Here is a 26,861-nt window from a genome sequence, read left to right on the forward strand (position 1 = left end):
GTTGGGAACAATGAAAGTCAAGAGGGAGACCCTGTGGTGGATGACTTTTCAATTGACAGGTGGCAGAGTTACATAATGGGGATTTTTTTTTCCAGTTGGGTAACTCTGCTACCGGTCAATGGAAAAATCATCTATCAGAGCCCCCCAGTAGATAGCTCTAAATACAGACCCCCTGTACATAGCGCCAGACACAGCCCCCCGTAGATAGCTCCATATACAGCCCCCCTGTACATAGCGCCAGACACAGCCCCCTGTAGATAGCTCCAGATACAGCCCCCCTGTAGATAGCTCCAGATACAGCCCCCCCTGTAGATAGCGCCAGACACAGCCCCTGTAGATAGCTACACACACAGCCCCCCTGTACATAGCGCCAGACACAGCCCCCTGTAGATAGCTCCACACACAGCCCCCCTGTACATAGCGCCAGACACAGCCCCCTGTAGATAGCTCCAGATACAGCCCCCTTGTAGATAGCTCCACACACAGCCCCCCTGTAGATTGCTCCACACACACCCCCCACTGTAGATAGCTCCACACACAGCCCCCCCTGTAGATAGCGCCAGACACAGCCCCCCTTTGTAGATAGCTCCACACACAGCACCCCCTGTAGATAGCTCCACACACAGCCCCCCCTGTAGATAGTTCCACACACAGCCCCCCTGTAGATAGCTCCACACACAGCCCCCCTGTAGATAGCTCCACACACAGCCCCCCTGTAGATAGTGCCACACACAGCCCCTCTGTAGATAGCACCAGACACAGCCCCCCTGTAGATAGTGCCACATACAACCCCCTTATACTTTGTGCCACAATGCCACCAGAGCGGAGAGTGGTAGAGGTAGCCTACTGCTGCCACTCTCCGCTCTGCTTTCACTTCACTCACCGTCAGAAGAAGGCAGGAGTCTTGCAGCGGCGTTCTCACTGGTGTCGATGCCGGCCCGGGAGTGGACCAGTCCAGTCACCTGACCTGTCACCTGACCGGTGAGGTCAGATGACAGGTCAGATGACTGTACTGGTCCACTCCCGTGCCGGCATCGATCCCAGTGAGAACACCACCGCAAAACTCCTGCCTTTGTCTGGCATGCAGGGCGTCTGTCAGCAGCGATCAGCTGCTTTGATACAGCTACAGCGTCCATTGGGACATTTTGCAGACCGCCCGGGATGGCAGGACCCCGGTGAGAAACCGGGACTGTCCCGCCGCATCCAGGATGGTTGGGAGATATGCCTTTAAGGCTGGAATCACACAGGCAGTTTTTAATACAGTTTTTGATGCAAAAGGAAATATAAAGAAATGACTTATACTGTTCCTTCTTGTTGGATCCACTCCTAGGTTTGGTGCAAAAACTTACATTAAAACTTCACCAAAAACTGCATGTGTGTTTCTAGCCTTAATGGGTTCTGTGGTCCTCCACAGAAGAGAGCTGTACTTGACGTGGCTCTGTTCTCTGGTGGTGGCGGAGTGGTGGGGGGAGTTTGAATGGCATACACTCCTTTATCAGTTCTGCATTACCTATTAGGAAAATTTCAATCTAGTCTAAACCTAATAAAAAAGACAAACGAAAAAAAACATTCATCTTATGTAACATTAAGGGGAAATAAAAATAAACTCTGTTGTATTACCATTTGTTGTGCTGCTCAATCCAATCTATTGTTCCCTGTTATTAACCATTTCAAGTTGGGTAAACGTTAAGGTTGTGTTCTACAAATGGATTAGTGTCATGAAGTCCATAATACTGTACATCTGTCCCAATGATCCAGAAACATTTACTAACATGTTTGGTAATGAGATTATCAGCTCCTATTCTAATGCCTCACTTCTCTAAGACGTGGGTTTCATTATGATTGTTGGCTGTAATATGCATAGTCTAAATGGGGACTATTTTACAAAAACTGGGCTCCTCAAAATATTACCTGCACACATTATAGTATACTGCTCAATTGAAAGCAAAGGGTTAAACCAACATCCATTTTAATACATGAAAAGAAAAATGAGATACAGTATTTGACTCAAATCCAATAGTAGTTCATTGAATTTAAACAGCCAAATATTCACTTGCTCATAGTGTGAAAATGACATTACTACCTGTCATAGAGAAAAGAACACTTATCGTCTAACCAAAAAGATGTGCAAATTGGTCAGATATTGGTTTGTCAGAAACTATTTCTGTATAGAAGATTTGATCTCTCTGCTCGATCTCGGTGGAAGTGAACACTCACATAATGCTGTGGTAGAACACCTCCCGCAAAGTAATACAGACAAAAACTTTTAAAGGGGGCCTGCAGAGAAGAGAGCTGTACTTGATGTGGCTCTAGTCTCTGGGGTTGGTAGGGTTTTAGCGGCAGTCGCTGCTTTATCAGTTCTGGATTCCCTATTAGAAAATCACGTGTGGACAGACAGTTCCCCAACAGTAGTTTCAAATGAATGGCCAACCATGTAATAGCCGTTCCAGCTCAAAGAGCGTTCCAAGCGGCGAACCAGTATAAATAGTGATATTCCCTCACTTATAGGGATAGCTTTCCACAGATAAATCCTCCCCAAAATGTGTAAAACAAAATCACTGGAGTAGGACTGGAGACTGTGATTAAAATATAACTTTTACTTTAGAAAAATACACAATACACAATACAAAAAAACCACAATACAAGCATGAAGGACAAAAAAGTGTTTCTGCATCCTCTGCTATAGAAAACATAGGAAGACTTTCAATTCAAAGACTCTTCTTGAATTGCCCTCACAATATAAGATGGTTTGTTGCCACAAATATATAATAATATTAATGGAGTTTAGACTATACTTCGTGTTTCTAACTCAGGATTCCCATATTGTATGTGGGAAGGAGTTCTACATGACTGGTCAATTCCTAGTTGCAAGTCCCGCCAAGGTAGAAGCGTCACTCTCTAAAAGATATCTATGGGAGCAACAACCCATATAGCCTAAATTTTGAGGAACCTATGGATTTGTCACTAGTTCTCGGGAACTGAACCCAAGAATGATCAAATCTATAGTTAAGAAGCTAAAGTTTCACACCCAATAATGCTTTAGAAACTATTAAAAATAAAGAAATAGCTGCTAAGCCTAAAAGTGAAGAAATGTTTAATATATGTTAATTCACTTTTTTAGCTTTGCTCGGCCAGGAGAAGACACTGCAAGAGAGAGTTGAAATCAGCAGTCTAGCTCCAAAGGGGGTGGTCCAGACTACAGAGCCAGACTACTGTGCTGTAACCAACTAATTTCTGTATTTTAACTCTCTAGCTGTTTCTTGTAGAGGAAGGAAAGCTCAAAAGATAATAAAAATATGCTACAAATGTCTTTATTTTCAGTCTTTTCAGCTAAGTACTTTCTTAAGATGAACCTACATTTAATTGTTAATGAAAATGGAAATGCTTTTTGAATGCAATCACAAAGTATTATTATAGGTTTATGAAAAGTAGAAAAGTGTGTGAACTAAGCCCTACTAAAATGTTCATGACATTTAGCTGCCATTAGTTTGACAAGTTTCCTCTTGGGAAAATAGGCTTTTGCATCTTTCTTAAAATGGAATTTGTAACAACAACATATTCATAAGTCATATTTTATTGTAAATCCAGCTACATTTAAATCTACTCTCTATGTACTAATGTCTTACAGTACTTACGCGACTCCTCATTTTGTGGGTAATATTTATTGGACAGGTTCGACTATTAGGCCTCATGCACACGACCGTAGCCATGTGCACGGCCGTGATTTTCGGGTCGGCCGGGGGCGGAGTGTCACCCGTAATAAGACTTCCCGATCTTTCTGCAATCCAGGCTCCTGTGCCATGCACGGACCGTGGAAACCAAGGTCGTGTGCATGGCCCCATAGGAATGAATGGGGCCGCAATTCTCCCGTGGATTTTCGGGGGAATTGCGGCCGCAATAGCACGTTCGTGTGCATGGGGCCTTAGACTGGGGATATACTGGGTCACCCAAGATTTGTTGTAAACCTTGTTGCCACCTAAATGTTTCAAACATTTAAGTTGCATTGTGATTTCAGTTTGACAGCAATTTTATTGCAGTCCCTTGACATTTTTTCACCAGACAAGGTGGTCAAGGAGAGCCATATCAAGACATGGAATAAACAGCGAGCTGGCCGCTCATGCATGTCTGGCTGTTTTCACAACTCCCGTATACTTGAATGGAGAGATCTGTGCATATACAATATGAGGCCATCTTTCCATTCATTCTTTATCTGGATGCACCCACCGTGCTTAGTTACTAATTGGCACAAAACAGATCACATGGTCTTAAGGGGGTTTTACACTGGGCAATTATCGGGCAAATGATCGTTCATAGAACGCTAAGTAAACAGGGCAGCGATCAGCAGATGAAGCACATCATGCAGATGAATAGCTCGTTCATCTGCTGATTGTATCGTTTTAAAAAAGTAAAATATTATCGTAGTCGACAGCACATCTCCCTGTGTAAACAGGGGGATGCGCTGCCGACATGATAATAATATATGGGGACGAGCGATCGGAGTAACGAGCAATCAGAGTAATGAGCGCTCGCCCCCATACATAGCTCCTTGTGAAAAGAGCAAACGAGCGCCGATCAATGAGCTGTCTCGTTGATCGGTTCTCGCTGCACCGGCCAAAATTGGGCCCTTATTCTTCAGACCAGCAGTAGATCGGAGTGTTAACTATTTGCTCATCTCTAGTCACACATTATTGTGTACAGGTTCATATCATCTGTGCAATCAAACAATAGATCACTTGGATAGATGACAAAGAGCATACAATATTCCCGAGTAGCTGATACATTTTCATATACAGTGTATTTGATGTGTAACTGTTGTGTTATAGAGAGTCATCATATTTCCACTCAAAAAGTACTCAAGCCTCGTTTTAAGTGTCCATCACTCGACAGCCTAGATTTAAAGAGGACCTATGTCTGGTGTTTCATTGTCAGCATAATTGGTGTATTGTTTTATCCGGTTAATATAAAAATATAATTTGTTTGCCTTCTTATTTGCCCATTTAGTTTCTGTTGGTGTCTCCTGGATTGTAATACTCGAGAAATGTAAGCGGACCCTTGCCATGGGCTAATGATGGGGAAAAAAATATTCAGCTTTAATGATTATTCCATTGAATGTCGATAATGTATGAAGGAAAAACTGTTTAAAATATCCTTCTAATATCCTATTTCACTTTTTTCTGTAAACACGGAGACTAATATGGTAGGCGATACGACATGATCACAAGTAGGGACAGACTATGGAGTATTATACAAAATTTTAATCAGCAAAATGTTGTACCTAGAAACAAAAGGGTGTTCAAAAGTGGAAATTCACTTTAGAGAGATTTTCTTACAGCTCTTCTTCATAACTCTTGAACTCATTGACTTGTCACTTATGTTTCCATGTCTTACATGTTATAATCTACTTTAGTCACATTATAATCTACTTGTCACAACATGTTATAAATTACTTCTAAATTTAAAAAAAAAATATATATATATATATATATATATATATATATATATATACAATTACATTTATTTCACTTTTTTTGGAGTTGGGACTTTTTAACCTTGTTTTATTTAAAAAAAAAAAAAATGTTGTCCCATTAGGGGACTTGAAGAAGCGATCATTTGCTCGCAGATATAATACTTTGGAATACTTAGTTTACCAAAGCATTAATGCTTGTCAGTAAATCCCTGACAGGCAACCTATTAGGCCATGTCTGTGGCATGACCTAGTGGGCAGATACTGATGGCAGACCTAGGAAGCTTAGTTAGGCCCCTGGTTTCCATGGTAAATAGAGATGAGCAAATTTCCTGAAATAAGTTTTGGGTTGATTTGATTGAATCGGCCGTCCGTTTTGATTCAGTCCGAATAAATTTGCAATGATATTCCAATCTGCGGCGGTCACATGGGACAAAATGTCATCTCAGGAGGCCAGCAAAACAGACACTAGCCAATGGAAGCAGGGATGCATCACTACCAGAGATTAGGGGAGATGAGTATGGTAATTTTTCAAATATCTTCTTCTCCACTCGTCTTCCCTACAGCGGCAAATCCAAACAAAAATCTGCACCATATCAAACATTATGGTATATAGGGAAACCTACCTGATGGAATGTGATCATTTTATTAAAATATGTAAACTGTCCAGCAACCACCATTTTGCTCTGATTCGTGCACCACAAGCCCCAAAAGTTTTCGATTTAATTTAAACTTTTGGCAAATTCAGGCTGAATTTAATTTGCGTAAAAATTTATTCACTCATCTATAATAGTAACCCATTGATGTCCAACAATGGTGTCACGTGGCGCCGATAAGCAGAGCCCCGTCCCTCTGTCAAACTCCTTAGATTCCTTGGTCGCTATTAACCGCGACATCTAAAGGTCAAAAATCTAAGTTATCTCGGATCCCGACAGTTGCAGCAGGAGCCCGGCTGCTTATACCTGCTGCTAATGGGTACTGCCACTGTACCCCCGAGATGTAAGTGACAGATATACTGTATCCATCATGATGCGAGAACTAGCACCCGCTTGTGAGGTATATATCAGTCGCTCATCATTAAGGGGTTAATCTCCAACTTTAATTTAAAATGGCTCCAGGCTTTGTCTTAGGCATGTTCCTCGCATGTGTTCTAACCCACATTGCTTGTGCCATCTCTTGTATTATCATACTGTTTGTTCTACTTTCCTAGCCTTACCATTTACAATGGAATTTTTCAAATTAAAATAATCATCAGAGGAATGAAACATTTACATGTAGTCAATATTGCTTTGTATTTTATTGTTAGTTGTCCCACTATCTACAGTTGGTATAACTGGATCAGAAGAGAACTCTCAGACCTAACATGTGAGATCTCTAATTCAAAACAAATATTGTAGAGATATCTTCCAATCTTCAGGCCCCTCTGGCAAAGTGTAAATCCAAAACTCCCAATGGATTGTTAAAGAAGCATTCCAGCAAAAAAATGTTCTACATATAATGACCAGCTGCAGAGTTATAAAACTCCCCTGACTCACACTAACTTTCTATACTATCTGTGTGTGCTGTGTGCAGAGTGTCCAGTGTAGTTCTATGCAATGCTGATCACTGTCTCCTACTTGTAAGGACTGACATGGAGAAATCTATCACTAGCAGGAGGCAGAGGAGACAGGCTGAAGCTACATTACATAGAATACACAGAGACTGCAGTGTGAGTATAGAAGTTCTATGTCACTGATCCATCACCAACAGTAGGCAGAGGAGATAGGCTGAAGCTACATAGGATACACGGAGACTATGCGGTGTGGGGACAGAAGTTCTATGTCACTGGTCTATCACTTGCTGCACTTAGAGGTTGTAGAGAAGAGCAAGTGAGTTATGAAACTCTGCCTCTGCAAAGCCAGAAGCAACATGGGAAATGTAGTCTGCATTAGTGGAACCATATCAGAGGGAAAGAACCAAGAAGGAACCATGATGGCAGACAACCAATAAATTGCACATCAACTGAAACATGTATATACAAGCCACACATAAAAGCCTCAACATTATCCTTTAACCCCTTCCCGACATATGACATACAGTTAAGTCATAGCCGGGTAGGGGAAGTATGGAGCGGGCTCACAGAGTGAACTCGCTCCATACGATGCTGGTGTTGGCTGTATGTTACAGCCGACACTTCAGAGTAATGAGCGGCATCACACTCGAGCGAGATCCCGCTCGTTTAACTCATTAAATGCTGGGGTCAATAGCGACCTCAGCATTTAAATCGTTAGAAAGAGGGGGGCGACCCCCTCTAACAGCTCATCGCGCCCCCCACAACGCAATCGCGGGTGGGGTGATGGTTGCTATGGCTGCCTGAGGGCCTAATGAAGATCCCTAGGTCCGCCATCTTTGTACAGGGCTTAATAGATGCCTGTCCGAGTCACGATATACTGCAATACATTAGTATCGCAGTATATCGTGCAAGCAATCTAAAGATCGCTGGTTGAAGTCTCCTAGGGGGACTAATAAAAAAGTAAAAATTAGTTAAATAAAGTTTTTTTTTGTGTAAAAAAAAAAAAAAAATATTCAAAGTTCAAAAACCCCCCCTTTTCCCATTTTCCCCCTAGAGCATAGTAAAGAATTAAATAAATAAACATAATTGGTATCGCCGCGTCCGTAAAAGTCTGAACTATTACAATATATCATTATTTAACCCGCACGGTGAACACCGTAAAAAAAAAATTGTAAACGCCAGAATGTCTATTTTTTGGTCACCTCATCTCCCACAAAATATTAAATAAAAAGTGATCAAAACGTTGCATGTACCCCAAAATGTTATAATTAAATACTACAGCTTATCCCTCAAAAAATAAGCCCTCATACCACTTAATCGACGGAAAAATAAAAAAGTTATGGCTCTCGGAATTTGGCGACACAAAATAAATGTTCTTTTTTACACTTAGGTTTTTACTTGTAAAAGTAGTAAAATATAGAAAAAACTATATGTATTTGGTATCACCGTAATCGTATTGACCCACAGAATAAAGTTGACATGTTGTTTTAATTGCACAGTGAATTTCGTAAAAACGGCGTGCCAAAAACCATAGAGGAATCGCTGTTTTTTTCATTTTCTACCCCACAAATAATTATTTTTTTCATTTCCTAGTACATTATACGCTAAAATAAATGGTGCTACGAAAAACTACAACTTGTCCCGCAAAAATCAAGCCCTCATAGTACTATATCGACGGAAAAATAAAGACGTTATGGCTTTTAGAAGGTGGGGAGGAAAAAACCAAAATTAAAATCTGAAAGTTGTTTACGACGGGAAGGGGTTAATAGAAGCCTATGCTGCACTATATTGGCGGGAAAAAAAAGCTGGAGTGAGGTATAGTTCAATATTAGGCTTTTGGGGTCAACAAAAGCTCCTTATGCCTCCCCATACGTGGATAAATTGTCAATAATCATAGCCAGTGGCGGATTAAGTAAACCATGGGCCCTGGGCTGTTCCACAAGCTTGGGCCCCCTTGTCCACCACCGCCCTGCCACGTCATGTCTATATTAAACACCACCTTTCTGTGTGAGCATTGACAAATGAGTGCTACGATTCCCCTTGTCAAAGGGCTGTGTCCCTACACACTGACAGTCTTCAACCATCGCTGACAGTATCACACTGTGTAGGGACACATCCTCCTGACAAGGGGAATGGTAACACGCATTTGTCTATTAGTCCTGGGTACACAAAGACTTTATGTGGAATACAAGGATTTCCGATAACAGACATGTCAGGAGAGGTGACAGATAAATGCAATGACTCACAGGTGATGTCTTCACTGATAGGTCGTTCTCTTTTCTTCTCCATCTGACACAGACCGCTATGGCGACTTCTCCTGATGACTGCAGTTTCCTGATGAGAAATCTTTTCCCCTTGATTCTGTAGCCATTTTCAGAGTCTATAGCAACATAAAAATTCAGACATAAACACCATAAATTGTCTTATACCCCAGACCCCTAAGCAAATTAAGACCCAGGCCCATACATTAACTCAAACCAATAAATTCAGTCCCCAAGAGGTAACTAAACTTTTAAAAAACATTTGGCGTGTCATAGTGAGAGTGATATGTCAGAAGTTTTGATTGATGGGGGTCCCAGCATTGAGACCACCACCGATCACTAAAACAAAGCAGCAGGAGTGCTCGGGTGAGCGCTGTTCCACTTAATTTCTGATTGTCTTTCCTCGTCGCGGTGTACGGACTCATAGACTTTCTGTTGTGCCCATAGACCGCATGCTCGGCTATCAGAGGAAAGACGATCAGAAACAAAGTGGCTCCTCACTCACCTGAGCGCTTCTGCCACTTTGTTTCAGCGATTGGTGGGGTCTCAGTGCCCGGACCCCCACCAATTAGAACATTTGACATGTCACTATGAAATGTAATTTTTTTTTAAAAGTTTCGTTAGTTACCCTTTAAGCAGTCAGACACCCCTCCCCAGTGCATCTGACTGACTGCTGAGTGCCCTATGGGAGGGTCTAAGTGTCTGACACTTAGGGCGGATTTACACGAGCGTGTGCGTTTTGCGCACACAAAAAATGCGGCGTTTTGCGCGCGCAAAAGGCACTTAACAGCTCCGTGTGTCATCACCATATGATGCGCGGCTGCGTGCCTTTCGCGCACCCGCCATCATTATGACACTCTGTTTGTATGTTTGTAGCACCTGGTGCTTTTCTGTTTGCAATCATAGTTATACTGCTGTTGAGCAAATCACGCACGTCCCACGGAGGTGCCTCCGTGTGGCATGCGTGATTTTCACGCACCCATTGACTTCAATGGGTGCGTGATGCGCAAAAAACGCAGAAATATAGGACATGTCGTCAGTTTTACGCAGCAGACTCACGCTGCGCAAAAATCACTGACAGTCTGCACTGCCCCATATACTTGCATAGGTCCGTGCGAGGCGCGTGAAAAGCATGCGCGTTGCACGGACAAATTACACGTTCGTGTAAATCCGCCCTTATGGCTCATGGGGGGGGAAGGAGTTATTCCCCTATAGAACCCTGAACAGTCAATCAAACGCTCTGACCCCCCCCTGCAGAATAATAACTACTGAGGGCTCCATGGGGGAGATTATACTGCAGGGGGGGGTTCTGAGCATCTGACTTACTGCAGAGGGCTCTATGGGTGGGAAATTATTTTGCACACAAAAAATGTGAGATTAAAAACCCTATATACAATTCACACTAACACCAAACACTATATATTCAAACCACACACACTATATAGACTTACATTATAGACACTATAAACACAGCACACACTATATACACAGCACACACTATATACACATCACACACTATATACACAGCACACACTATATAGACTTACATTATGACACACACACACACACACACTACATAGACTTACATTATAGACACAGCACACACTATATACACAGCACACACTATATACACAGCACACACTATATAGACTTACATTATGACACACACACACACACACACACACACACACACACACATAAACACACACACACTACATAGACTTACATTATAGACACTATATACACAGCACACACTATATACACAGCACACACTATATAGACTTACATTATGACACACACACACACACACACACACACACACACACTACATAGACTTACATTATAGACACTATATACACAGCACACACTATATACACAGCACACACTATATAGACTTACATTATGACACACACACACACACATAAACACACACACACACTACATAGACTTACATTATAGACACTATATACACAGCACACACTATATACACAGCACACACTATATACACAGCACACACTATATACACAGCACACACTATATACACAGCACACACTATATAGACTTACATTATGACACACACACACACACACACACACACACACACACTACATAGACTTACATTATAGACACTATATACACAGCACACACTATATAGACTTACATTAACTAACACACACACACTTACCAGTCTCTTCCTCTGCGGTGCTTGTCTCTGGCAGCCTCCAGGACCTTAATCATGTGACTGTGACGTCACCACAGGTCCTTCACCCTCTAGTTTCAGTTTTGCCGTTATCAGGCAGCTGCTGGAGGTTTAGACAGGAGGGACAGTGCACAGCAGCACAGAGGAGCAGACTGTCAGGGAGACTCCAGCACCTGCCAATCACAATCTCTGACAGTCTGCTCTCTACAGCTGATGTGCTGTGCCCCTGTTCCCTGGCCGCAATTGACTCCCCCTGCACATTCCCCCCGCCTCTAGAATGCGGCCGGCAGCAGCAGCCCTGGAGAGTTTTGTTTCACTTGTGTGCGGTGTGGGAAGCTATGGGCCCCCCTGCAAGCCTTGGGCCCCGGGCGACCGCCCGAAACGCCCATATGGGGATCCGCCACTGATCATAGCTTTGGCCTCAATAGGATTGCTATTATTCTCAATTTAGGTTTTGTCTTGACATCTATAGTAAGCGGACCCGCCAGATAACACTCTGTGTATTCATGAAATATGTTCACCATGTCTTGACTTGTTGACTCCGTGTTGATGGCTGGTGATTTTGGCGGGTGATTTTTGTGTTGGTCTTATAAGCAGGTCCGCACAAGGGTATATGTGGAGGATTAAGGTCATCTACTAATAATTGTTTCTTATCTCTACCAAATTGCCATGAAACAGCCACATCGAAGATCTACATGAAAAAAGTGTATAACGAAACAGAAAAAAAGGAGACAAAGCTCAATTAATCATGTTAATTAAATGTAGCAGCCACCTCCTATGTTCTCCATGTCACTTTTTATTTACAGGACACTCTGTCCTAGTTCCGAATTGTCACTTTGACTCAGCCTCTTCAGAGAGATCATAGTCCAGAGACAGATTCTGTTTGATCTGGAAGATTAGAACAATATCAGTTTCTAGAGAGCTCTGCCAGGGACAGGGTGGGAGGAGGGTGACGTGGAACTTCAAATCTAACGTGGTGCATGCTCTGCATTATAAAACTAGGGACAGAATGAAGAATTTCAGAGAGTATGTTAACCCAAATAGTGATTAGATTAAGAGCTTTATCTCCAGAGAGAAGGACCTCTCCAGAGATATATTTTTTTCTAATACAGTATATAACCAAATATTTCCAGCTAAGACTGACTCCAGCAGGGAGTGCTTTTTACTTCTGGTTCACGAATTGATGTATTTATACTATATGTTATAGTTTAAAGTAGTTTCCCAAAAATGTAACCAGTAAAATATATATTTATTATCTTGACATTGGACCTTAGAGTAAATGTTTACCATTTTGTTTATTTTAGATTTTTATTTTTTATCTCAATAGGTTTAAAATTCTGTGCTAATACATTTCTTAATATTTCATGATAGATATATTTGTGATACAGAATTTATTAGACATAGATTTAAAACAGAATACTCTAGCTACCTGCTGTCGCCACTAGAGGGAGCGTCGAAGCTTACTGCCTACTGTTATATGTTGATCTCTATTATAATACAGTATGCAGTGAGCTCCCTCTAGTGGTGGATGCAGTCAGTCAGTGTTTTATGTTTTAAAAAATTTTTCCATGCGGGATATTATGGCTCTGAATCAGAAAAATCGAACTCTGACCTATATCAAGAACAGAATTTTTACTTAAAAAGGTGGACATTCACTTTATAAAACCTACATATAAAGATATTTTTGTGTGATTATAATTATTTTACTATAGATCATAATTGAATATTTCTATTCTCTTACATGGAAATACTCAGGGCTCATGCACATGGCAAGGCTATGTGTATGGACCCAGGAACGTAACAAGTAACCATGGGGTCCAATAGCAAAACTTGGAATGAGGCATCACTTCACCATGACCATCTTTAGAAGCATGTTCGGAACATGAAACTTCCTAATGCATAGGGATAACGCACACTGTGATGTCACAGTACAGGAATAAATCATACAATGATGTCACATTACAGAAATAATCCACACAGTAATGACACATTACAGGAATATTCACATAGTGATGTCACAGTCAGGGATAATGCACACAGTAATGTTACATTACAGGGATAAATCATACAGTGATATCACAGTGTTCGGGTACTAATCAGTCTCAACCGGCAGGGATAATACGCTGAGTTCGTACGAAAGGAATCACACCACACAGAGTCTGGTACAAAGCTCCTCACTCAGCATCAGGCGTCGCTGATTTATTTATTACACACATTTGTTCTATATCTCCTTTCTCCTGGGGGTGGGTACATGTTATCACACTTTTATAAAAGCACGTATCACTGTAAGCCTCTTGTTACTTTGTGTCATCCTTGGATAGGTTCACCCTTATCTGGTCCTTTAGATATGTCTTCATAGTTCATAGTTTGTTCATACCAGGAAGTGACTTGTTATTTTATTAGTGCGTAGTCCCTGTTCAGGGGCCATCTTGCCACGTATACTTATCTAATCCTATTACTATTGCTTCATCACAATTATGTACACAACTCTATAGTCTATATTTTATTAAAGAAAGAAAATTATTATAAACATTAACTTCTGTCCACTCCATCCTTCACAGTCCCCCCTTTTATCATTATTTTCTTCATTTCTTAACCTAAGTGTGTCCGTGCTCTGGGAAAGGGGAGTAAAAGGATTTTTTCACCAGTTTGAGACGAGCCTCCCCTATTAGGAGACCCCCCTTTGTAGCTGGACTTAAAGAGTCGGTGCACACCCTACACTATCTATTCATCTTCAGAACAATAGTCTCGATAAAGGGTGGTTGTTTTCATGGATGGAGTTGGTAAAAGTCCTTCAATTTCTGAAGAAAACATAAAAGTGGGAGTTACTTCAGTTATAGTTTTAGTCATTAATTTCTTCATACATGGTAATACACAACAAGCAATAACTGCGAAAAGCACTAGAAAGATTAAGATTACAATCCCAATTTGGGCCAGAATTTTCTGCCATCCGGTTAACCATGAGAAATACTGATCCCATGGGTCTGTGAAACCTCAATTTCGTTTTAATTCCTCGGATAAAGAAACAATCTGTTTGATTGCCATGGTTACTTTGCCGTTTGGTCCTGTGTTATCTGGAATAAAAGTACGACAGGTAGTACCTATCATGGCACAAACGCCTCCTTTTTCTGCTAGTATCATATCAAGGGCCATACGGTTCTGGAAAGTCATAGTAGATGTGGGTCCTAACTGGTCAGCTAGACCTTGTAAAGCGTCCCTAGTATAGTTAACAAACCGTTGCTGGTTGTAATAGATATAATTTATCCAATCTACATTTTTGTTAGCTGTGATCATAGGGATTAATGATTCAAATCAAGCTGCTACCTGATCCCGGGCCTTGAATTCATCTGGGACCCCCCTTGGGACTCCTATAGCATCTATATACACATGGGGGTCAAAACTTCCTTTCAGATCTCTTTTTTTCCCTTGTAAATATGTGACTATTTTGAGAGATGGTCTCTTGGGTCTCAGAGAGTATATGAAAAGGCATGATCGCTTTCGCCAGGGTGCATTCTCCCTTCCAGTTCCCTTCGATCCGCCGAACTGTTTCTAACTGTATACCATTCAATACTCCTAAATATCTCTTAAAATTGTTATCAAGAATACAAAATATCTTCTATTTCTTATTTGGCTATTATTCATACATAATATCATCCCATCAGTTTCTTTTATTACAATCGTAGAGTTGAGCCTCTCCTTGTTGCATCTTTCATAAATCTTATTTATCATTTTGTTTCTATTTTTACTGGTTGTATATTTCTGTAGATATTGTAAATCTGGTTCATAACAACAAAACCACAGTCCCAGTCTCTTCTTGTATGCTAATGTTGGCTGTTTTGTCTATGTGAAGGTACACAGTCCCTCCATGTGGCCCTTTTTTCCAAGTCCCTTCGGTTGTAGTCACATTTGTAGTATAACACGGGGCATTGGCCTTACAGGTGTAGTTACCCTGCTTTCTATCCACTGTGGCATTCGCCCACCCTGTCCTGAACTGTTCCAGTGATTCTGTACTGATTACGTGTACAGGAGTAGCAGTTCTGCCTTTTTGTATAAGAGCACACGCAACAACCGCCGCAACGACCGCAAAGATCTTCATTCTTCTGGCTGAAGAACCTTTTTACAATGACTGGCGTGAATCCAGCTTGCCTTTCCTTCGAGCTTCACTGAGGTGCTTGTAACGAGCAAAACTTGAAAAGGACCATCAAACCGTGGCTCAAGGCTCTTCCTCACGTGTCTTTTGACAATGACCCAATCTCCTGGTTCTAGCTTATACGTCCCTTCAACTGAATCAGGACCTGGAATGGAAGCAAATACTTGTGCATGCACCTTGGTCAATTGTTTGTTCAGTGTTGATACATAATCTGTTAGTCTACCATACTGCATTTGGAGCACCTGTGGAAAACAACATCCTAATCTGGGAGCCGACCCAAATAAGATCTCATATGGGCTGAGACCTGTTCTTTTTGTGGGCGTGTATCTTACTGAGAACAAGGCTAATGGTAGACACTCGGTCCATGGTTTCCCGTTTTCTACCATTGCTTTTTGGATTTTCAATTTGAGAGTCCCATTTAGTCTCTCAACCTTCCCACTGCTTTGTGGATGGTATAGTGTATGTAGGGCTTGACTTATGCCTAGAGCTGACAACACATGGTTCATGATTTCACCCGTAAAATGAGTTCCTCTGTCTCTCTCGATCATCTCTGGAACTCCATATCTGCACACCACCTCGTTGATCAGTTTCTTTGCTGTGGCTACGGCTGTAGCTTTGGTTACTGGAAAAGCTTCTGGCCATCCTGAAAAGAGATCAATACAAACAAGCACATACTCCTAGGTACCAACTTTGGGTAGTTGAATATAGTCTATCTGCAGTCTCTGGAACGGATATATAGGTCTGGGTGTGTGCTTCTGTGGTACTTTTACAGTTCTTCCAATATTATGTGTTGCACAGATCATGCATCCTTGTGTAAAACTGCTGGCCATCACACTAAACCCTGGGGCATACCACACCTTGTTTACCAAGTCCATCATTGCCGTTTTTTATTGGTGTGTCTCTCCATGTGTTATCTGGGCCATCATTGGGAACATTGTCTTAGGCAGGCACAGTTTATTCTGGCATTGCCAGAGGCCATCTTTTCGTAGCGTTGCTCCTTGGGCCGTCCACTTGTCTTTTTCTTCTTTTGTTGCTTGTCCTTGAAGTTTTTTGCCGTAGTTCCGGGCTTACAGCTGGTCTTGTTTCCTCTGGATCTTTTATCTGACATACGGCTGCTAACACGGGTAGCTTCTGTGCTGCTTGCTTTGCCGCTTCGTCTGCCAGGGCATTTCCTTTTGTCTCTGGTGAACTCACCTTAGTGTGAGCTTTTATCTTTACTACTGCTACTTCTGTGGGTAACATCAGGGTCGCCATCAAATATTTTACAAAGTCTGCATTCTTTACAGGTGTACCTGCAGAGGTCAAAAATTGTCTTGCCCTCCATATGGGGCCATAATCGTGTGCAATCCCAAATGCATATCGAGAGTCAGTGTATATATTTGCTGTCTTTCCTTCTGCATGTTGGCATGCTGCTGCCAGGGCCTTAAGCTCCGCTTCTTGTGCTGAGCGGGACGCTGGTAAGGAGGCTGCTTCTAGGACTACATCTTCGGTGGTTACTGCATATCCTGTAAGAAAAGATCCTTCTACAAAATACCTTGAACCATCCACAAAGAGTATTTAGGTCTGGGTTTTGGAGTGGGGTATCTTTTACATGTGCGAAGCCCACTGTTTCCTGGGCCATAAGGGCCATACAATCATGTTCATCAGTTTCAGACAAAAATTGTGACCATACTTTACCTACGTCTTCTCCCCCCTTGCTCCAAAGGCAGTAAGGTAGCTGGGTTCAATGTAGTACAGCGGTGTAAAGTAACCTGCTCAGGGAGAAGAAGCGCACAGGTTAATCTCAAATGTCTTGCAGTGGACAAATGCTTAGGTTGTACTTGAGTTAGAATAGCAGTAATATATATATCATGTGGTGGAAATGCCAGGACCAAATCTGAGGCCTTGTTTAACATTGAATTTACAGCAATGATAGCTCTCACACATGATGGGGAACCTCGGGCCACAGGGTCTAGTCTAGCTGAATAATATACTATCGGGCTCTGCTGTGGTCCATGACTTTGTGTGAGAACCGCAGTGTCATGTCCATTTTGTTCAGTACAGTACAAAGTATATGCTTGCGTAGAGGTACTCCATGGATTGGTGTCACAAGCCGCTACCAAACACAACTCCTCCTCATTCAGCTGATAATCCAGAATACTTTGAGAATCTCACTTTTATCAGGTTCTGCAAATACTTGATTAATACAAAAACAAATAAAAATAAAACATTCCCAAAAACTTTACATCAAATTAACAATGTCCAGACAAGTTTTGTTTTGCCTTCTCCCTCATCTAAATCCATAAAGACTCGTGTGAGTGATGTCACCTCGCCTCCTGTGTAACTTTGCTGGAGGGGGATGGTCTCTTACACATAAACCAAAATTGTACCTGATCAGTTCCTTCACCCTTCCCCCCTTTGTGGACTCTGCGAGAGTGATGTAGCAGAGTTCACAACTACATCTCAACATAACACTAATTTAACCCCTTGTAATGTACAACAGCCTGAAACAAAAATGACTTTTTCCTGACAAACATTTGATCTTTACAATGACATAACTCATGTGTGAAATCAAAAACAAAACAATTGTAGTTAGTTATTCAATAAAACAGAAAATATTATCTCTGATCACATTAATTACTGCAAACCAATAAACAGTATATAAAAATAGGGAACGGTGGGGGGCACATACATTTTCAAAACCCCGTGTCTCACAGTATCTGTAGTTTAATACATCTGAATTAACATCAAAACACATGAAATCTGATCACATCATAACACATAAATATCGTAACTTTTATAACCAACAGCGCTTGCGCAAAAGAGAAGAAATGTATTTAGGTTTGTAGACATTACTGATATATATATATCTCAGCAGTGCATATTGAGATCCCTCTGTCTCATCAGCCCTGCAGACTGCACCCAGTCAGCCCCCCTCCTCCTCCTCTCAAACACAGCACACTTTAGGGGGGAGGGAGGTCACAAACTCGCAGCTTCTCACAATCTTAACACTTTCAATGCCGGCAAAACAACATACGTATCTGCAATCATTTATCACACCATTGTACAGGAATTATCTACGTTAATGTTTAACCGTACAATCTGACGGCCACCATCTCTATATTATGATGACGTGTTGTTTCATCAGTGAACTAAAACTGGAACTTCTGTAAATAGAAAAAACACTACAAATGACAAAATTAACAAGGTGATTATTTCATACTGATTTGGTTGGGCCGGGCGTGGCCACATCCTACGGAGGGGGCTTATAAAATCCACCTTCTTGTGTGAGTACCGGATATAACGGAACAACAGGTTTAGGTGTACCAAGATGGCCTCCTGGGGCGGGGAGTGGTGCCGAAGGCGTGGCATATATGGGAGGATCGGGGCGTGGAAAGTGACATGATACACAATATTCAACTTGGGGCGGGTTCTGTTAACCACAACTGGGACACTCCCACGAAGTTAGAATTCCACCGTCGCCATTATAGGGCGGTGGCTGGACACGTACTTTGTAATACACATATCTGATGATTTTACCCTTTCTGTCTCGTATTTCTTGCTCAGTAAACTTGTCTTTAGTTATGGCTATGGCTGTTCTTTGCCAAGCTAATGCTTCATCTAACTTTCCTTCGTCACTTAATCTTCCCTTGTTTTCCCTAAGAGCTGCAGCCCATTCTTCCATCTATAAATATGCCACATATGTGCATAACTTTCTTACTATTTTCTACATTCTTCTTGCCTGTCTCTTTTTTTTTTTTTAAACACATTAAACATACTGTTCTATATTTAACACCGTCCTGAGAATGAAACCTTATTCTCGATGTTTCTGAACACAAAACACAATTTTTTTTTTATATTTTTTTTTTTTTTTAAACACAATTATAACTGACTGTCTGTCTCTGTCGTCTTAATGGTATCAAACTATACCCTGCGACCAATTAAATTAAATTATTACACTTACACCTGTCGTCTTAATGGTATCAACCTATACCCTGCGACCAATTAAATTATTACACTTACACCTGTCGTCTTAATGGTATCAACCTATACCCTGCGACCAATTAAATTATTACACTTACACCTGTCGTCTTAATGGTATCAACCTATACCCTGCGACCAATTAAATTATTACACTTACACCTGTCGTCTTAATGGTATCAACCTCCATCCTTCACAACAGTACAGGGGTGATTTGAACAGTGGTGATAGAGTACAAGGATAATCTACTCAGTGATGTAAAAGCACAGGAATAATACAAACAGTGATGTCACAGAACAGTGATAAGGTACAAAGTGATGTCAAAGTAGAAGAAGAATGCACACACAATAATGTCCAGTACTGGCATAATGCACAGCATAATACAGCACACAAAAAAGGTCACCATACGTGCACACAGTGGCATCACAGAATAGGGAAAAAACATAATGATGTCACATGCTGGTATACTGTACACATGATGTCACACAGAAGGGATAATTCACACTGCAGGGGTAACAATGGAGCTTCATAGTAAAATTTAGAATGGGGCCACATTAAATTTTTCACTTCTCTTCCTTTGTCCTTAGTAATCACTAACCGCACCTTACCTCTGTGTAGAGATAGGCTCCCATAGTGCCTGCTACCCTGATAGATATGCCTTCCTTTGTCCTCATCGGTCAGTACTATGAACCATTAGGCACGTCATGTGCTGCTATATGTAGCCCCTGTGTGCAGTGCTCCTGGGGAACATAATACCTCATGCAAGGAAACATGCCAAGACATCCCTTTCTTCTGGATTCTTGCAGAACAGACTATGGGCACCATAAAACAGATCTTCAACATAGATTTGTAAAATAGCCATATTCATAAGGGCTTAAACGGAAAAAAAAGAAAAAAAGAGAAATAATTGATGGTACATGACCTATAAATGTACCAACTGGTAAAACAGATTTCCATCAAATAGTTTTCCCCCATACACACACAGATCATTAGTACGGATGTTAATAATTGATTGTATCAGTTGAATTTTTGCTGCGTTTATGGCCACTTTTAGAAATTACCCTTTTAAACATTAGGAAGACGATTAAAACCCCTGTGTGCTATCCTCCACTTATTACATGTGTATATTGATGCACTAATTGTGGTACTAAAGGGTCTTAAAGTGGGTTCTTCTCTTGGGGAAGAAGCCAATTGCATAGGGAAAGGGAGGTTGGGTGTAGGGTCTAGGAGCCCAGACCCCCCCATTTAGCTGTCACAGAGTGACACGGCCACAATGGTTTTGACAGTTTTATTACGCTACCATTAAAATCAATGTCCTTTTATTTACAATGCTTCCCCCTACAGTTCTCCAATGCTGAGTGCTATGCTGGACTTTTCTAAAAGGTTTAACTAATAGAGGTTATATGTGAATGTGGTAATATAAAGCCATTCCTAGCAGGATTGACATGTAAAACACTGGAAAATATGTTGGCGCTATATGCGCAATGGGAAATACTGGAAGCTACAAATTAGCTCAAAGATTCTCTGTCACCACATTATACGTGCCCTATCTCCTACATAAGGAGATCGGCGCTGTAATGTACGGGACAGCAGTGCTTTTTATTTAATAAAACGATCTGTTTTTACCACTTTATTAGTGATTTTAGATTTATGCTAATGAGTTGCTCAATGCCCAAGTGGGCGTGTTTTTACTTTAGACCAAGTGGGCGTTGTACAGGGGAGTGTATGACGCTGACCAATCAGCGTCATGCACTCCTCTCCATTCATTTGGACAGCACATAGGGATCCTTTTAGATCACTATGTGCTGTCTTATACTAACACATTAACAATACTGAAGTGTTTAGACAGTGAATAGACATTCCATGGGATGTCTATTCACAATCTCTGCACTTCGTTACTGTTCATATGGTAGTTACAGCAGAGGAGGTGTAATCTCGTTGAAACCTGTCATTTACGGCGTAATCTCGCGAGATTACGCTTCCTCTGCTGTAACTACCACGTACAGAGTAATGAAGTGCAGAGATTGTGAATAAACATCCCGTGGAATGTCTATTCACTGTCTAAACACTTCACTATCGTTAATGTGTTAGTATAAGACAGCACATAAGGATCTAGCAGGATCCCTATGCACTGAGTAAATGAATGGAGAGGAGTGCATGACGCTGATTGGTCAGCTTCATACACTCCCCTGTACAACGCCCACTTGGTCTAAAGTAAAAACACGCCCACTTGGGCATTAAGCAACTCATTAGCATAAATCTAAAATCGCTAATAAAGTGGTGAAAATAGATAATTTTTTTAAATAAAAAGCACTGCTGTCACCTACATTATAGCACCGATCTCCTTATGTAGGAGATAGGACACTTATAATGTGGTGACAGAGCCTCCTTAATCCGACACATAGAAAGGATGGGATCTCCTTCCACCGAAGCCTGTGTCAACGCATCACAGCAACAATGGCAGCTCCGAACTTCCGGGTCCATGCCACAGGGACTGAAAACCGCAATCCGTGCAGGTTGGAAAACTAAAGTATATTAGAAAGTTTCTTTATTTTACAAAAGACAATTGATAACTAGTTTTTCTTTTTTGTCAGTAAAACCCTTGGCCGTACAACAGCTCCCTACAACCTCTAAATTTTACAGAGCCGTAATACGGCACCCAAAAACTTCTATGAGACCACGGGCGTAGCTAAAGGCTCATGGGTCCGGGTGCAAGAATTTAGCTTGGGCCCCCCTACCCCTCCCCATCACCACCATCATCAGACCCTGCGCGCGCCTATGCCCAGACGCCTTGCCACATATTATAATGCTCCTATAGCTGCCCCCACACAGTATAATGCCCCATAACGTATAATGCCCCCCCATAACAGCCCCATACCGTATAATGCTCCCCATATCAGCAACACAGTATAATGCCCAACATAGCTGCCCCCATACCTTATAGTGCCCCCCATATCAGCCCCCATACAGTATAATGCCCCCATATCAGCTACCCATACAGTAAAATGCCCCCCATATCAGCTCCCCTTACAGTACCATGACCCCCATATTAGCTCCCAATACAGTATAATGCCCCTCCATATCAGCTCCCCATACAGTATAATGCCTCCCATATCAGCTCCCCATACAGTACAATGCCACCCATACAGTATAATGCCCCTCCATATCAGCTCCCATACAGTATAATGCCCCCCATATGAGCTCCCATACAGTGTAATGCCCCCATATCAGCTCCCCATACATTAAAAAGCCCTCCATATGAGCTTCCCATACAGTATAATGCCCCCCATATGAGCTTCCCATACAGTATAATGCTCCCCATATAGTATAATGCCCCCATTTGAGCTACCCATACAGTATAATGCCCCCATATGAGCTACCCATACAGTATAATGCCCCCCATACAGTATAATTCCCCCATATCAGCCCCCATGCAGTATAATGCCCACCATATAAGACCCCCATACAGTATAATTCCTCCATATCAGCCCCCATGCAGTATAATGCCCCCCATCTTATTTGCCCCTGTGACATATCAGCCCGCCATGCAGTATAATGCCCCCCCCCCGCAATATCAGCCCTTCATACAGTATAATGCCCCCATATGTGCATAATAGAAAAATAGCATAATTACTTACCTATACCCGTTCCTTCGCCTCCTCCGGTGTGTGCTATGAGTGACTCGATGCAGAGAGGCGCGATGATGTCGCTACATCCCGCCTGCCTGCGTCGAGCCGCTCAGGGCACAGTGAATGCTGAATCAAGGAGACGTCAGCTCCTTGCTCCAGCATTGAATGGAACTGGGACCTCGGTAAGTGACTCGAGGCTCCCCGGAGGTCTTCACACGAATCCCAAGGGAGACGCGACCCACGGTGTGTAATGTATTGTGTTGTATTGTTCAGTTTGCGGTGGAAAGAGGAGGAGGGGCTGTAATTTAACGGGCCCCCAGTCTCCACCGCAAACAGCACAATACAACACAATACATTACAAGCCAACACAATACATTACATTACAAGACAACACAATACATTACAATACAGACTCTGCAGCTCACCTGGAGTCCTCCGCACCGGCTCTTCCACTGCACTGGCTGGAAGAGGTGTCACGTGACAACACGGTCACATGGTACACTAAGTGTACCGTGTGACCGTAACCAGAAAATTAATTTTTAACAAGTATGCTGTACGGCAACGGGGGCCCGTGGGCCCCCTAGGCTTAGGGGTCTGGTCTAAACTGCGACCGCTGCGACCCCTATAGCTACGCCACTGTATGAGACCCTACTGTACCTCTGTAGGCCTCTAAATTCATACCCATTTACACTGTGTAGAAATTCTTGTTGCATATTAGACACTTTGACATTTCCTTGGTTGTTAGACTGACAGCAATAATTTCTTTCCCGGCTTCAGTCCTTAGAGGACTTCTATGGATGTATCTACAGCAGCAGTTGCTATAAACCAGGTATTCCTTAAGAGTCCAGCAGTAGCTTGTTTGGTCTCATGTGATTTGCATCTTACAGAACTTCTTCCATCTTTTCTTAATTCCATTTTGAGAGAGATTTATCAAAACTAATGCAAGTGAAAAGGGATCAAATGCCCAAAACATCCAATCAGATTCCAGCTCTCATTTTTCAGAGGCCCTTTGGAAAACGTAAAAAGAATTATGAAAGAATAGATGTCATTATTTCAGGCCAGGTAATATGAGAGAAACTGCATAATCTGCCAATCTTCACCTACAGAGAATGTCACATTGTAGGAAGAACCAAATACTTGTCAACATATTTGGTAGGTACTAACCGCTGTATACCGGAAACATCCCACAAGATGCTCTGCCCCAGGCGTCCAGCCATTACAATTTAGCCTTCGTCGAAGTCGCTCAGCTCCTTACGCTTGCCCATTTTTCCTGCTTCCAACACATCAACTTCAAGAACTGACTGTTCACTTTCTGCCTAATATATCCCACCTCTTGACAGGCGCCATTGTAATGAGGTGAGCAATGTTATTCACTTCACCTGTCAGTGGTTCTTAAGCCCTTATGCCACCATGACAGACATGAACGTAATGGTGACTGCACGGGCACAGGAGCTGTACCTGTGCAATCAACAGCAGGAGCCCACCGGTTGGCACCCACATTCACACAGGGGACTTGCAGATCAACTTTTTCAGGATCCCAGCGATCGGACCCTCAGCGATCACAAGATTATTACCTATACTGTGGATAGGTGATAAATGTTGTTCATGGGAAAACCCCTTTAAAATAATATTTATAGTGCATGGCATATGTTGTAAAAAAAATAATAATAATAATGACCCCAATTGCGGCCAATTTTTTTTTATAGTTATTCAATACGTTATATGTACCCCAAAATAATACGAGTAAAAACTAGAACTTGTCCTGCAAAAAAACAAGCCCTCATACAGATACGTCGAAAGAAAAAGAAAAAAAAGCATGGCTCTTGGAAAGCAGAAATGAAAAAAATGAAATAGCTAGGTCCCGAAAGCCCAAAATAGGCCGGTACTTAAGGGGTTAATGTTATGGCTGAGCGGTGTATATACATCATGCAGATGTGGTTCACATTCTGTTGTGTACAATAATATAGCATACAATTACTTGTATTTATTGACACCTTACATTCCAATGAGCAATCTTACCCTCATAAAATACAGATGTAGCAGAGCTAAATTTGTCATTGGACTTCTCACCACTTGTATAACATGATAAACCTCCTGAGGGAAGATAATATCAATCTCATATACAGGGCCGCACTGTGATTTCAGCTCTGTGACATTGACAAATTCAACTCTGCAACATTGATAAATTCAGCTCTGCTACATCTCTATGTGCACTTAGATGGCTCAATGCGCTTAGAACGCACCTCTGCTATACATACTTATAAAATGAAATTATCATCATCCTCATCATCTATGTCGCTGGGTAACATCTTCTGACCCGTTCTGTAAGGGGTGACATCTACATCCCGTAGCCCCATGGTTTCTACCCCTGTTCACAAGGGATTTGTTTGCAGTAATTTCTCGCTTACATAAACTCACTAGAATATATTGGGAAGCTTTATAAATAAGTGATGATGATAATAATAATAAGAGTGGCTGGGAGTGAGTAGACAGGCCTGACAAGGGCGTTTGTCTACCAGGAAGGATAAATATATTTTACTGGGAGTCACATTGCTGCGATGTGGCAAGGTGGTGCCCACAGATGGTGGCTTTGAGCTGGAAGCAGGGGAGAGACGGCATCTTAAATGCCCGGTCATTAACTTCCATCTAACACTTAACAGGTGCAGATGTTTGCAAAGCAGACGTGAGACTTTCATGATAATTGCTAATGCCTGCTCGCCGATTCCGTACACCAGTCATGATTCTGTGCCAATTAGGTGACTCCTGTTGCAGCAAATTCATACCTTGGCATCAAGAAGTGATACTTAAAAGCTTTCATTCCGTCTTTATGCTCGCAATCATAACGTACACAGTAAACACGGATTGGGGGGAGCCGGCGCTATCCAGGAGAGGTTGTCTCTCTTCCTTTCAGACGGACATTTTTATTCGCTGCATTACACAGTCGGAGAGAGAAGCGCAGACTGGAATACAAATGATCCCTGGCAGCAGATGCTTTATCCATCACAGACTCTACTCCAGGGGCCCACAGATAATGGCTTTGACTATGATCATATGTACAGGAGAGGTGCAGCCTACTGGATAGAGCCAAAGTGCCAACTGCACTAATCATGTATGGCACATGGGTGAGATGATTAAACCATCAGGGAAGGCTAAAAGTCCATAATATTCTAGGCTTATGGAAAGAATTCCGCACAAAGAACAGTGATTTGCCGATATACAGTATTATATTGAAAGGATACAGAATAGACATGATAATGTTAGGAGGGGATTCATGAAAATGAGAGCAAGAGTATATTCTCACATGCAGGTTTTTATAAGGTTTTGTTTAGTTGGGTTTTTTTTTTACGCAGTTTTTAGGACAAGACCTGGTTTGGATCTCAAAGGTAGAGAAAGTATAAAGGACAGATTCTATTCTTAGTTTTGGCTTCAAAAATTGCATAAAAACACTCGATCAAAACCTGCACATGTGAAAACTCCCCAATAGAAAATTGGAGTAGTTGTCAAGTTGCCACTTTAGGGCATGCCCACACGTGGCGGTTTTCCTCCGCAACTGTCCGCATCAATGCCGCACAGAATCTGCGTTGCAGATTCTGTGGCGGATCTGCCCAAAATGTGCAGTAAATTGATGCGGACTAGCTGCTGCGG

General features: G+C 41.9%; 1 protein-coding gene across 2 annotated transcripts in view; it reads left to right on the forward strand.

Moving 5' to 3' along the window:
* LRRTM4 (leucine rich repeat transmembrane neuronal 4) overlaps positions 1 to 26,861 on the forward strand; it is a 646,186-nt gene that overhangs the window by 259,239 nt on the left and 360,086 nt on the right. The window lies entirely within an intron of this gene.

Source organism: Rhinoderma darwinii, chromosome 3 (assembly GCF_050947455.1).
Source record: "Rhinoderma darwinii isolate aRhiDar2 chromosome 3, aRhiDar2.hap1, whole genome shotgun sequence".
NCBI lineage: Eukaryota > Metazoa > Chordata > Amphibia > Anura > Rhinodermatidae > Rhinoderma > Rhinoderma darwinii.